Source organism: Curcuma longa, chromosome 7, assembly GCF_044706935.1.
Source record: "Curcuma longa cultivar G26 ecotype Majalengka, Jawa Barat chromosome 7, ITB_CL_G26_1.1, whole genome shotgun sequence".
Classification (NCBI taxonomy): Eukaryota; Viridiplantae; Streptophyta; class Magnoliopsida; order Zingiberales; family Zingiberaceae; genus Curcuma; species Curcuma longa.
The window spans coordinates 5414870-5430118 of record NC_133867.1 but is presented as its reverse complement, the minus strand read 5'-3'; the positions used below and the strand labels follow the sequence as shown (position 1 = coordinate 5430118).

Below are 15249 nucleotides of genomic sequence, written 5' to 3'. Positions count from 1 at the left end.
TAAATGATCATAAATATACATTTATGTATAAATTGAGAACTTAAAGAAGAACTCAAAATTGTAATAAGAAATTATACTTCCTTGACCTCAAAAATAAGATTAAATTAATGCACATTTATTCTGATTACCCACTTAGCTATTTGGCTTATTGTTTGTTTCCTTTGGCTTCTAGTTTTGCAGGCACAGGCATCATTTTAATATTATAGTTGGTTTCAGCTTGTACATAGAGTTGCTCAGAGATCTTGACCTGTCGATTCTTGGTTTGGTTTTACTCTTGTTTCGTTATATTTTTTGTTTTGTTTCATATGTTGGTTTTATCTGTATAATTTTCGTTGTATAGAAAGAAAATGATAAATAAATAAATAAAGTATATGAATTTCATCATTATCTTGTGCATATAGTGTCTAGGTCTCTTTTAATATATTGTCACTAAGTGGGATACCGAAATTATACCCCTGGGGCGAGACAGAAATGCACCTTTGTCATGACCTTTATTTAGATCAAAGAATTAATCCATACTTTGCAGATTCAACCATTGGCTCAAAATACTTAAGTTTTATTAACTCACAATTCACCATGTAAACTAAATCAGGGTGCCATAATCTCCTCCACTTAAGTCTCGGTGTTCCTATCAAGACACACAGTTCAACTCATAGTCTAAATCCTAATCAGCAACATGTGAGATCCAAACTGGCTGCACCATCATACGATAGCCCTTTCCAACATCTCAAGATGCCTACAATTAGGGCCACTCTGACACAAATATCACAATCTACTTAGATGAGAGAAATGACCATTAGGGTGTCAGACAACCACTAGCCATAAAAATTTAAGCACCAGCTAATAATGGTTCGATTATCTAAATTTCTAATACTTCTCTAGTAGCCCACAACTCACCATGTGACACTAAACTAAGGCATCAAATGAGGAGAGGAGTATTTTCTTCTAAAGAAGAGCTTTCTGGTGCTTGAGGTACAATTTTGCTTGTTTTCTCCATCAAATGTTAAGAAAGAAGTTCACAAAGGATTGCAATGACTTTTGTACCAGCCTAGGAAAGAAGATTGTCCAGATTTTTCAATGCAAGTTCGAATTTGGAACATCTATTTATCTCTGTTCTCATATTAGATAGATTTAGATTCACCCTGTGAAACCACCATTAATTCCTCTTTTTTATGTGTGTATTTGCACTTGTCATCTAGCATTGCTGGAGGACCACAACAAACAAAGATTACACTACTTGGCTCATAAGCAAGGCGATTCCTTATTTTAGGGGGGATAAGTTTCGATAAACAGCGGGAGGATTAAGGTGGATCTATCTTATTTGAATTAATCCTACAGGCTGTGATTTGGTAGTGCGAATACCAACAAATAATGCTAGAGAATTAGAGTAGACCAACCCCCACAATAGGGACTAATAAGGTTAGTTTCTGAAAAAACAGGCAGCATTGTAACACCAAAATATTATTGAGCCACACAAGGCAATATAAGGAGAACAGCCTAAGCATAGCATAAGCTATGCATGAGTGTTCCAAAACCCTAAGCATAAACAATCATAAGAATGCGAGCTAAATGATGAAAAAAGTGTTAAGTTGATTTAATTTCCATAGTTCTTTCGTCGAGAATAGGATTTTGTTGAAAACAGCGTAGAAAGTGAATGACATAATCCAAGAGTCGCAGAAGAAGATAGAAACTAAAAGGATTCAGCTTTCATTGAGATCAAAGGGGGGAAAAAAATACCTTTTTCATGTCGTAGATGCGGCACTTCTCAGCCAGACGAGCCCTCTTGGCGGCAGAGTTCTACTTCTCGGACACCGCCTCGCAAACGACAGCTCACACCGCGCCTGGCGGCGCAGCCCTGCGCTTCTCCACCGCGCTTAAGAGACCTCGGGAATCACTAGTACTCGTCAGTGCCGCTGGAACAAGGACAGATAGGAGGCTCGTGGTAGGAAGGCGAAGAACGGAAGTTTACCTGCGAGTAGAGCTCGGCAATGGAGGCGAAGGTGCTCGGCGGAGCGGCATGCCGGCGCTTCTGTGGGGTAGTGGCATCGGTCGAGTGGGGCAGAGTAAAATAAATCGGCTATTGAATTAAAAATCAAACGCAATAAACACTGAATAATTAATAAACTAATTTTAAAATCAAACTTCCATTTAATTTTCTGATGAAATAATATTTTTATAATGGTAGTAGTAATTTCGCTTAGAATAGATATTTCCATTTAAACTTGCATTTTGATAACAATCACATTCTAAATCATTTTCATTTTAAAATTTATTTATATGAGAATTTTCCATAAACATGCAATTTACACTGCAGAAACTTCACATTGCTCTTCAGTTTCATCAACAACAAAACTACAAAAAGTATTATTTCACGTTTCTTTTGCTATAAACAAAAAGCGCCTGGCTAACAATAAACAAAAAAAATACGAACTGATATACGGCAATTCAACTTAACATTCGATTCTGAATTGGTTACATCGTATACCACTTCTGCAAATACAAAGAAGGGCCCACCAAGAGTTGATTGCAATTGTAAAGGCAGTCAAAAATTCTGTATTACCGAACAGATCAATCACGTTCAGCAACGAATACGTATTTGCAGCGTATTCGCTAATTCACACCAGCTGATGAGGTTACTGTCTGAAGCTGTTACGGTAGGTTCAATTACAATTAATGGCGCAATATTTATTCTCAGGCAAGAATTGAGACTACTGAACTAGATTTACCCTGTTCACAAGCAAATCCACTTGTTCTCGGTACATCTCCTTCAGGTCGATGATATCGGCTCGAAGTTCCTCCAACTGCAAAAGGTACAAGATCAAAAGCATTTATGCTGAAATCGAATTATCTGGTTCGAGAAAGCTTGTTCTTCCCAAACAAGGAATATAGAACACTCTCACTCTTGCTAAAGTAAATAAACTAAAAATGTTGTCCACTTTCCATTTGACCTAGGAAAATTTTAAAGTTGTAATTTTGATCAAAGGTGATCGAGGCTTCATACCTCTTCATCACGTTCACCCATAAGTTCCAGTGCCGCCGAATGCCTTCGTCGCAAGGCTTCTAACTCTGCTCTTAACCCAGGTAAAGCTGCTGCTTCTGCTTTCAGCTTTTCACACTGCTCATGACAGCGATCAAGATTAATTGTTATCAGGAATCATGCAATAGAAAAGTTATTGTGTGACTAAAAATAATAGTACTGTGAAAGACAACCTGCTCTGTCATTTTGACGAGTTCTTCAGCAAGAGAATCGCGAATAGCTTCCAAAGAAGCCTACAAATATGATCCGAGACAGATTAAATAGGTCCATAAAGGAAGAGAAATACACATAGGAATTATGTGGGTTTCGTCAGTCATAGGCAGGAATTGAGAAGTTGAGTCTTAGATATGTTGAACATGAAAAGCAGGAAACAGAAATATGATAAAAACAACAAGGCAAGCAGAATCTATACAAGGCAAGAGAATTTAAAATCTAGGACGAGTTTTTCAAACATACAATTTTAATGCATTATTGATGTTTCAATGTTCCATACAAATATCTATGTTTCTAAATGATATTGCAGATAATCATGATGATTTCCTAATGGCACAATCTTACGTCCTAGCACACTGTCAGCCTATAAAAATGTATCTAACTAAGCATCAATAAGTAGCAAGTAGCAACATAACATGAATGTGGTTGCCAAAGAAATTCATATTTTAGCTGACAGACATGTAGGTAGTACAGAGGGCAACTACATTGCAAATCTTTTAAGTAAAAATTTAATAGGCATATAAATTAACTCTTTACAAAAGGAATGTATACTTTTACCAACCAGTGTGAGAATTGTCATACCAAGCGTGAAATATATGATGCAATTTCCCCATCCTTGTGACGTAATGATGCTTCATAAGTACTATGTGTCATGCTCTTCAGAAATATGGAGAAACTGTTGCTTCCCCAGAGTGCCTCCTCTCTGAAAAAGGGTTATCTGATGAGTCCAAGGATGCTTGCAAGAGAAAGCTTTCTTCCATACTATTGGAACTACCAGTGGTTGAAAGCTTCCTAATCTGTAAGTTTTCTGCATGAAGTACCAAAAGAATAAAATAGACTTAAACAATTGTTATATTGAAATAAGAAGCTTTAATTAGGGGAACAATTAAAACAATTGAGAAAAGACAATAGTAGATTTACTGGTTGAATTTTGATTTGCAACTGGAATAGATTCACGAGAAATAGTTCTTTCCAGTTCATCTTTGGCAGCTCTTACCCTTTCAAGCTCCTGAAAAATAGTCAAAATCCAAATATCAGAAAAAAAAACTGCACGCTAATCAGTAAACATATAGGTGAAGTGATCACCAGTAAGTCATTACCAGAAAGCTCTCTGGCCTGTTCTTCAAGTGCAGACTTCCAGTCAAAGTTTAGGCAATCAGTTTTATAAAATATTCTATGACAAATAGGATGATTTAAATTGAAAGCAATAATAGAATCTTAATATTGGTGAATGATAACAATAAAAAGAAGCTACAAATAAGGAAAATCTGTTACAAATAAATATATGGTTGAGATGATATGGTGACGTCTGTGAAGAGCATCTCAACAAACTCTGCTAAAACTTGAAAGAGTTAAAAGACAATGGAAGTGTAGTTACTAAGCACAAACCACTCCACATGGATATAAGCATCAAAGCCATCAGATATATGGGCATATCCACACATCATCATCATTTAGTCCCAACAATTTGGGGTAGGTTAAGTGGATGTTATTCCTCAATTGAACTTACTGCAATACTATTTCACTGCTAATATTCAAATCAAGTTGCCTTTGGCTCACAATTTGACCAACCAACCAAACAGTGGAATGTATTGAGACACTAGAATGGGAACCAAGTTGTCTTCTTTGTTTGTGCTGTTCGTCCAAAATGAGCAAAGGTGCCTTCTGCCTCCAGCACGAGGTGGAATGCATACGACAATAAGATCCTCTTCTTTTCATCAGTATTTCTTATCCTCGTTCCTCCTCCTTGGTTCTACCTCCACTGTGTCTATACACCAACATGATCTCATTTTACCCCACCTTTGAACAAGACTTTAAACCTTCCTCTAGTCTCGCTTTACCCTATCCACCTTCCCCTCTAATCCAATCAACTATGTGTCCATCTTAGCATTTTCATTTTTGCTAAATTAATTTTTTGTGCAGATTGTTGGCATTCACATGTAAGGTATGTAACTAAATAGAGGCAATTTATATAATTGTTAGAAAATGCAGCAACTGAAAAAGTTGCATTTGTTCATTCAGAGTGTCATTATCTTTTGTTACTGTTTAAAAACAGTAGTAACCTTGATGATAAAATGAGAGAAAATAGATTGAGATAGCACAAACATAATCAATGATGATCACTAGATTCTATGATTAGAGGAGTTGATATATGTTAGAGTGCAATGTGCAAGGGGTAGATGGAAATCAAATAACATTAATGCATGAAATGTTTTAATTGATTTGAATATTATTGGGAAATCAAGGAACAGGGTTCAATAGAATGGAGGGATAAGATTTATGTAACCAGCCACAAAGAAGAGGCATGGCATCACAATGATGGTGTTTAAAAATCAGCAGTAAAATTTTAAGCATAGCCATATGAGAATACACTGGATACATGATCATTTAAAAAAATTGTCTATCTTGACATCCAACTAACTTGATTCATAGTGAAGGGAAACTATGATAGTAGACCACAATACAAATTACCTTTTCCAGAAGTTCTCTGTGAACCACCTCATCTTGTAACTCCCTTTTGTGTTTACTTCTAATCTCCTTGAGTTCTACTTCAAACTGCTTGGCACGACCCTCTTGTGTAGCAGCTTCTTCCATTGCTGCTAGATATTCTTGTCTGCTTTCAGATGCCCTTTGCCTTTCCTTTTCAAGTGACCTACTCAGTTGTGTCTGCTCTGTTCTGATACAAGCAATCTGAACATTTGGCATAATAATTAGTAATCTGCTCGAATTTATTTATTGATAAAAAATGAAAGAATAGAAGTGTCAAAAAAGGTATAATAAAATAAAAATGTTGCCAAACCTGAGTCTCAAGAACAGTAATCCGAGATAAGTTTTGAGACAGACGTTCATTTAGGGTTCGTTCCTTTTCTTCTGCGGCAGCAGCTTTGGCTTCTGCCTCCTGTGAATTATAACCAGGAACCTCAGTAAACTCCACTGCTGTATTAGTCTATCAGGCAAATAATCTCAGTAACCTTCACTCCCTTCAAAAATCTGAAAGGCATCTAAAAAGCACCGGCATATAGGTTTGACTATTTCAATTGGTTTTGATGTCTAGAAGGAGAAACAAGACCTAGTAAGATATCCAACAAATATCACTTATGAGTTTCTACATGTTTGCAAAGTTCTTAAAATTTATATTTCAGATAAAAAATGTAATGTTCTTATCCTCTCCGATTCTGTTAGTACAATCCCATTGTAGGTGATCCTTAAAAAGCATGTAGAGTTCAAGGCATTAGAAATGTTCGAGGTTAACCTGCAAGCGAGAGGTTAGAGCCATTTCCACACCAGCCCAGGCTTCAGCTCTTCTAGCAGCTGTCTCCTGTTAAAGTTGAAGTTAATAAACATTAAAAAAAATTCAACTATAGAGATTCACATTGTGTAGTAGAGAAAAACATGAAGAAAAACAAACAAGCAGGAGAATTCCATAGAAATAAACCTGCATAGCTTCAATCTGCCTTAGAAGTGGTCGTGTTGACTCAGGAACTTGAGTGATCATTTCAGTGTAGCGGAGTTCACTATCCTGGAGATACACCAAGATAAAATCAATAATTCTCAGAAATAGAACTGACTAGCAAGAGGCAACAATCCATTCATGGAGTATTTAACATTGCCTGACATACATGGTAGCGTTTTTGAAGATCATCCATATCCCTTCTCAGCATTTCTTCTCTAAATGCTGCCTGTAATAATTAAGTAAATAAAATAAAGAAAAGAAAAGAAAAGGCAAAGAAATCAAAAGGTCAGCACAGTAATATACAACGATTTCACGAGCTGCTGAATGGTAACAATAACCTGCTGCTCTGTTCTAGTCAGACTCTGCCTCAACTCCTCAAGCGTTTGAATCAACATAGCTTCACGCTCACTTGCTTCCTTCAGGCGATTTTCAAGTTCGACCTTGGCCTCACTGTTAGCTCGTTCCTCTGCTAAGGCTTCAGCTTCTTTGGCTGCATTAAGTGCGTTTGTATAAAATTCCTTCTGAGCAGCAAGTTCTGCTTGATTTCTTTCTATGGTTTCCTGCAACAACTTCTCAGTAGCTGCCTTATCTCTCTTCATACTTTCTACTTTCGTCTCGTCAACCTAGAGAAGGCATTAGTCAGGAATGAAATAAAGTTTGGAGATAGCATGTGCTTTTACACACACATTTCAGATAATGAAGGAAATAAGTGGCAGCATTCAGCAACTTGATGGAAAGCTTATGGAAAAATAACAGGCAATTAATTCCAGAAACTTGTTCTAGACAACTAAATGGAACTTTGTTAATTAGATAATTTTGCAAGAATGAGGGTGGACCAAGATTGTGAAAGCAATGTTCCCATTTCCATATGTAGTGATTTTAGACGGAAAATCCTTCATCCTCATCCTTCATCCGCTTAACTAAGCAGTGATATGTATAGGACTTGAAGGAGAATAGTTGAGTGATTAAAATGAGTAACATAGCTCTCATTTAAGTTAAACTAAGTTGACATCCTCAAATATACTACCAGAATACTTCTTTCCTGAGAGACTTATCCAGTCCTTACCAAATTCTTCCATGCGCTGCCTCAGATTCACTGCTGCTCCAATGTCTGATGCCTCCACATTGCTATTGGTAGCCCTCTGCTTACCCTCATTGCTGCTGCCTAGTAATCCCCCTTAACCCTCCATAGCGATTGAAAGAAGAAATTGAATTTGATTCTTTCTATCATGTCTCATGCCGTCCAAGAGCACAGGTGTTGATTAAGACCACAAGTAACCAACCACAGAGAAACATAGAATAATTTACCCCATCCCAACAAGTTTCATGTGTCAATCTCACACCGGCCGATATTTTTTGGGTGTGTCAGGGGCACAGCTTAGTATTCTATGGTTAGCTCATCAAAGCCAATAAATCTCTTTTACTAGTCCACAACTCTTGGTGCAGATTTAGTAGAATTAAACTAGGGTGTCAAAGATAGCAAGATTACACAATCAGATATTGGAGTGTGAAAACTTAGAAATTCCAGTAAAAAGAAAGAAATGATTAACATGTGAGAAAAGAATATTTTGGTTTGAATTTAGGTTAACAGGGAAGCCATACTAAATTACCTGGAGCTTTGAATTGAGTCTTTGTTTTTCTTCTTCAAGCTCCCGAATCTGGTACCAAAACAGAATCACCAAACAGAAAACATATCTTAAGATGATAAAATAGCAATGATTAGCAGAATAAAATAATCAAAACATATAGTCCTAGCCTGCGCCCTTAGTTTCCTTATAGTTGCTTCTTGAGCAGCCTGCTTTTTTGACAGCTCTTCACCTATAACAAAAGGTAGCCATGGCAATGAAGTAATTAGTGGATATTTGCAGGTGCAAAGATGATATTTGTTAACCCAAAACATCAGCTATGACGAGTCTCGAGGATTTGTTTACCTATGGGTTTGTTTAAAAACCTTCTAGATAACTTATGGGTTTGTTCACATTACAAATGCTGGAAAAATCAGCTAGCTGAGTTAGAAAGCATACTACTGAGAATATCTCTTAATCAGCCAGGCAGGTAGTTGAGTTTGGCATTCTCCGCCAAGACATAAATTACCATATCCACTCAGGATAATCAAAGAATATATTACTCGAAATTAAAAGAGATCTAAATATATGGCTTGATGCTTTTAAGGTGACTAAGTGTCCATTCAATAAATTAAAATTCTCTGAATTTAGTTTTCTATTTTCCATTTTCCATTTTCTTGCAATTAATGGAACTATAAAAATAAAAAGATAGTATTAGAATTTTGGAGAGAAGATGGACAACTAATGTAAACATATAAATGCACACACACAAACACATATATATAACTGCTATCATAGGTGGAAAAGATCATTTATTGTGAAGCCATACCCTAAGTGTGATAGCAAGAATCCCAAGGAAATTTGGCAATTATAATCGCTTTTCTCCACTAAAGAAGTCTCCAACACATACCGTTCGTCAAGTTAATGCCTTAAATTATTTCTTTGGAGTGGTCACAAATCTAACTGTCCTATGGTCATATTCTACTTCAGATAAGGAAATAAAAAACATTTAATTTACTGATAAAGTGATTATTACCATTAAGTAATAAATACTGAAGAAAAGCATTTCTGACATATAGTGATCAAATATAAGTTTAACAGAAATTGTAATTTCCAAATAGATAGAGATAAACCTTCTAAGATTTTTTATTGAAACATACAAATTCATAAATAAACCTAAGCTATGTTAATGAAAATTTGCACCTCTAAATAAAAAAATCATGCATTTGAAATGAATTGTGGTTCCTATAACTAGTTGACAGACATTATAGATAGAGAGGTTTTCTCTTTTATCATTTGTTTTAACTTTCTCTTATACAATTTGTTCCATTTCAATTCTTTGAAATGGATTTAGCTTCGGCTAAATTTTCTCAAAAAAGAAGAAATCATATTGATATATTTTTCTTTTGCTCAATGATTGAATTGTGTTGGGAAAAAAAACTGAGATTTTAAGTTTAGAAGAACTTAAGCACAGTTTGCATACTTGAGCACATTTTGCAACACAAAGAAGCCAAGCTGAAGCTAAGCTAGTTCAGAAACAAAACAACTGTAAAGCTCAACATAGGTTAAGCAAGTTGAGCATGGGCTTAAATTTAGTTGTGTTGAAGTCATGCTCTGTCAGGATTCCTTCAAGTGAGCTTGAGCAAGGGAAAGCATGATTTACTAAATCCATTTAGAGCCCCAACTGCAAGGCTACTGAAATTGCAGTACTCCACTGAAAAGCAAGAAAAGTTATTTACGACATACCTTCAGCCATAACTTGACTAATTATCTCATCTTTCTCCTTCAAAAGAGCAGCAGCATCATTTTTTTTGCTTTGTTCTCTCCTTAATGTATCCCTTTCTCTGGTGAGTGCATAAACCTGCAGAAAAAATTTGGCATTATTGAACAAGTTATGGTGCACAGGAGATTTATTTTATTTCAGCGGCAAGAGAGACAGCATGCTAGTTCATTAATATGTGAATACATGAACCAAGATAGTTCATTAATATGTGAATACATGAACCAAGATAATTCATTAATATGTAATAAAAGAGATAAGACCTAGAGCCCGGAGGAGATTTTCTTGGACTCCTTTTACCTTTACACCTACTCAAATTGATTCAACTCTTCTAAATATAAATCTACTGGTCGTCTTTTAACATGTCCCCTCCATCTCAGCCTATTTTATCTCCTTTTATCATCTATTGGAGGCACACTTAATTGCTCTTAGATATTAATTTCTATTAGTTTATCCTTTCTAGTAACTTCAAAATCCACAGCTGCTACATTAACCTTTTAACTGAACTTTTAGAAGTAGATGCTTGGTATTATGGAATCTCTACCAATAGAAGCAATGTAAATTGCCCGAAGGCAACTAAACAAGTCACAACACTTGGTATTTACTGAGAAGCAAAAATTTTGAAGATAATGAACAAACACATAAGAATCTTATCCTGGATGCAGCTAGAAAAATTTCTTCCAAGGAAAGGTCATCTTTCTATGAAAAAAATATACAATTAAAATTTGAAGATATTGTAAATGTGTAATACCAAACATTGAAAAACACTTTCTAATTTTAACAATGTCAAAATATATGTTTTGGTGTGAAATAGCATCAAGATAATCAGAAACTGGAATAATAAGCCATTGTTGCCTTCCACAAGATCATATCATGGACAGTAAGGTGGTTAATACAGATATGTGAATCAGAAACTGAAAGAACAAGCCATTGCTATCTTCCACAAAGCCATCTCATGGACATTAAGATGGTTAATACAGACTCCATACCCGTGTCGGATACTGACACTCCATGTGAAATCTTTGTCTCCTATTGATCACATATAAGAATTTTTAGAAACAATCAAGGTTTAAAATACCGAGCCGTGCCGAGGTTTCAATCCCGAACTGGAACAATACAGTTTTGATACCATATTTCTCTTATCCTATTACAAGTACCATGCCAATATAGTTTCAGTATTTATTTAATTAACTAAAAATATTTAAAAATAAAAAATAAAATATTTTTTAAAAAAATAATAGGATAATTTTATGAGACTTTAATTAATTTTATTTAAATTATCCCAACTACAGTTAGGAGTTGATTAAAATTATTAACCTAAATTATTATTAAAACTTAAGTATAAAAAACCGAGATCTTCACTGTTCCGCGCGACTGGGGCACGCGCAACCCACGGGGCATCTCCAGAGGCGTCGCCTGAGTCCCGGCCGGAACCGCTAGCGTCGGTGGCGGTCCGCTGGCGGAACGAGAAATTTCGCGCGTATCGAGTGAAATGGCTCAAAATTTCAATCCTTGGAAACAACCATGCTGAAAATTCACACCCGTGTAAAGGGTACTCATATCCAAGTTGAATTAACATTGTATGCCATAACAGTAAATGTGATCAGCTAAAACAATCTTTTTCAAAATATTGGTCATGCTTTCTAAGCTGATCAGAATCCTCCAGTAATTGTTCCCACTGCCAACTATGTACCCTTTTGCTTTCTTCTGCCATCATTATTTATTACTGTCTTTCTCAATACTATCTTATATTTGAATGGCTATACATGTCATATTGCAGCAATAACCACCATACCTAGGTCCATAATTTATATCCAGACTTATACATCATGCAATAAGACAGGACAGTCTAAACCTGTAATTGTTTCAAACAGCCATTCTTATCCAACGAGAACAATAAAAATGGTTTTTGGTTTTACATTGTAATCAATCCAAAGATAAGGGCACAGGACAGAAGTTAAAATCCAAATCCCTCTATCCAAATGTTACATGAACCAATAGAGGCAACACATTCAAGTGATGGAACAAATAGTAGAAATACCCAGATCAAGTCAATGTGAATTTTATATTCCAGTGAGATACCGAGAGATGACATAGTAACATAAAAAAGCAGGAAGTGTAATGTGTTATTTGCACCTTTCTTTCAAGAGATGACACCTTTTGATGATATTCATCTCGTAATGCATCTATTTCATCTTCTTTCGATTTCCTCTGTGAAAATAACAAAATCTTAGAATCAAATGACAAGGCATTTTAACCAAAACAAGGAACAAAGTTACAATCACTCAGTAAGAAAGAAATAAAGAAGAGAACAACCATGTCAAAAACACAAAAAACTGTATATGCAGAAACTAACAGAATTCTCCATGTCAACAGATCTCAAAGTTTAAAACATGCAGACTTATGGATAAGCCATTTAGTGCTTATCAGTATGGATGTTTCTTACTGACAGCCCATTACCATGCAACTCATTTAAAAGCATTGAAATCCCAGCTTACATACATTTAATTACATTTCTAAACGACAAAGGAAAAGCAGAAACCTCTTGGTGACCTTTCCTAAATTTACATGCAAGCATTAACTCTATGAATAAGAAGAGTCTACAACATAGGCTCAAGAGACAAATAAAACAAAGGCACAACATCTTATATATTGCAAAAGAATGCATATGTATAATTGCATTTGTTTTAATAATAATTTTTAAGATATTGCAAACTCCAACAAACCATATCAACTACAAAGGTACCTTTGTGAAATCTACTATGTTCAGTAGTAAAAACAACATATACTAGTTTCTTAGCTACCTTTAGATCCCCAATAACAGATTTCAACTGTTCATTCTCGTTCATCAGTTTCGCAATTTCATCAGCTTTAGCCTGCAAAATCATGCAGATAAAATGTTAAGCAATACTAATGGGTGTAAGAAACTAATATCATACTACAATACCAGAAGAAGATTGTTACAGTTATAAAAAACATCAACAATCCAAGATGTTACTATTTCAGAAAGCCACAGATCATAGCCAACTAAGCTCCAGTTATAGACCAAAAACTTAGAGTTTTGCTATTGGAAGTACAAGGGTGACAAACTTTGTGTCATGGTACAAAGGACCTCTTGACAATATGCAGGTAATGCTGCATAAGTTGGCATTTCCATAATCCCACATTACTTATATTGCATTACCTAAACTTTTGTTACCTGGGCTTGCTTAGCAGCTCCTTTTAATGCAGATTCCATCATTTGCATTTCCTGTTTTACCTTCTCTATTTCCCCTGGCTGATCCACTGAACCTAATGCATTATCTGACGAAATAAATGAAGGCTTGGCATTCTCATGTTCATCATCTGTATCCCTGGAGTTTTTTAATGACTTGGGAGATGCATTGGTATCATGAGATACTGAGTCAGATGTCATTTCATGATCCTGCTCAGTATGGATTGCAACTAGAACATTGTTATATGATGGCTTATTGACATGATCATACTTCTCTACACTAACAGGAAGTGCAACTGAGGATTCTTTGCCAAGATTTTCTGGGGCAAAAAGTACTTCAGAATGTTCAGAAGACTCTTTATCTAGAGGCTGCTCAACTTTAGTCTCCTGTATGACATCAGTTCCCTGTGAATCTAGTACATGATGTGCCTCTTCAGGTTTTTTGAGTACATTGCTGACAGTTAATTCTACACTGTCAGTAATTGGTTGTGAAGGATCTTCTGGTCTTGAGTAATTACTAGCTTGGATGTCACCATCCGTTTTCTGTTGGAAAATAGATGATGAATCTTCCTCTTCCTTGTTTCTAGGCAATGAAGTCCCCGTTCCAGCTTCCAAATCGTTTGGTTCAACTCCTTTGTTCACATCAAAGCTTTGAGGTTCTTCAATCATTTTGTTGGCATTAGTAGAAATGATGTCAGTATCTTTAGTTATAGAATCTTCATGTCCCTTGTCAGAAATAGTTGGTTTACTGATGGGTAAAGATGATGGAACACTCGAGGCCATTTCATGATCTTCAGCTGTTAAAGGGTGTTGTGAAAATTCAGCAAGTACTGTTTGTTCAGAAGCACTTTCCTCTTCTTTTTGCCCCATAAAGGACATCATAGGTTCAAAAAGGCCTTGCCTACCTGATGTTGATGTCCATTTTCCAGAACCTGATGGACAAAACAAATGATTAAAACCTTGTAAGAAGCAAATATGTCATGCTTCAATAATATCTTATTACGAGAAAAACGAATACAAACAAAACTCATAACTAATGGATAAAAATATAAATTATACAGGAAGAAGTACATGATAGGTAGTTTGTGGAACAACATATGCCAGGAGGTTCTTTATTAATTGAGGACACCTAATCGCTCAAACAAGCCTATACTCTACGGAACTTTGAAAAATCACTTTCTATATAGTAGAAAGAAGAGGAAGAGACATAAGCATATTTACAAAATAATTCAAATTAAGCACGGTCAGAAAGTACCCATCACTTATGTTTTGGTTCTTTATATTATATATATACAAACATCATTCAGATCCTACCACAATGCTAGGGAATACCAGCACTTCCGTCTCCTATGAGTTGCACATAAATGAGAAAGTTCACTAATAATGTTGAAGGGCAATAGGAACAAAAACAGCAGAAAGATTGTCTTTACTGATACCGATATGGCGATATGCCTCAGGCAATGAAGAAATCATCATATTCACACACACTAAAAAATATGAAGAACGAGAGATGATGATGTAAAACACAAATCTAATACCATCGTCGCTGGCATCATGTTTCTCCTCCAATCCGAGAGCACTATCAAAATTCTTCTCGATATTCTTCACGCTTTCACTCAGTTTCGACACGGCCCCAGCCAAATCCGGGAAGCCACCCAAAGACACATTTCCAAACCACGCCATCCTCCGCTATCCAATTCCAAGTCCCTTCTCCTATTGTGATCCCAGACTCCGTGAGAGAAGTTGCCTCGAGGATCCAGATCCTGACACGCGATACACGATGCACTGGAAGAAGGAAGCGAGATCCAATTGAACCGAGAAAGTGCAACATCTAGCAGACAAACAAGGGGCAAGAGTCGGGGCGGAAGGAAAGCAAACCTCAATCTGGAGAAGAGCTCAGGATCCGGCGGAGCGGTCGGCCCGGCGGAAACACAGAATGGCCTTCGCTAGTCTCCGGATTTGAGATTCGCCGATCTGCCCACGGCC

The 15249-nt window shown here is 36.2% G+C and overlaps 1 pseudogene; it reads right to left on the bottom strand.

Moving 5' to 3' along the window:
• Positions 1 to 2316: 2316 nt before the first annotated feature.
• LOC141832154 (golgin candidate 5-like) lies at positions 2317 to 15178 on the bottom strand (annotated as a pseudogene).
• Between the last annotated feature and the right edge of the window lie 71 nt (positions 15179 to 15249).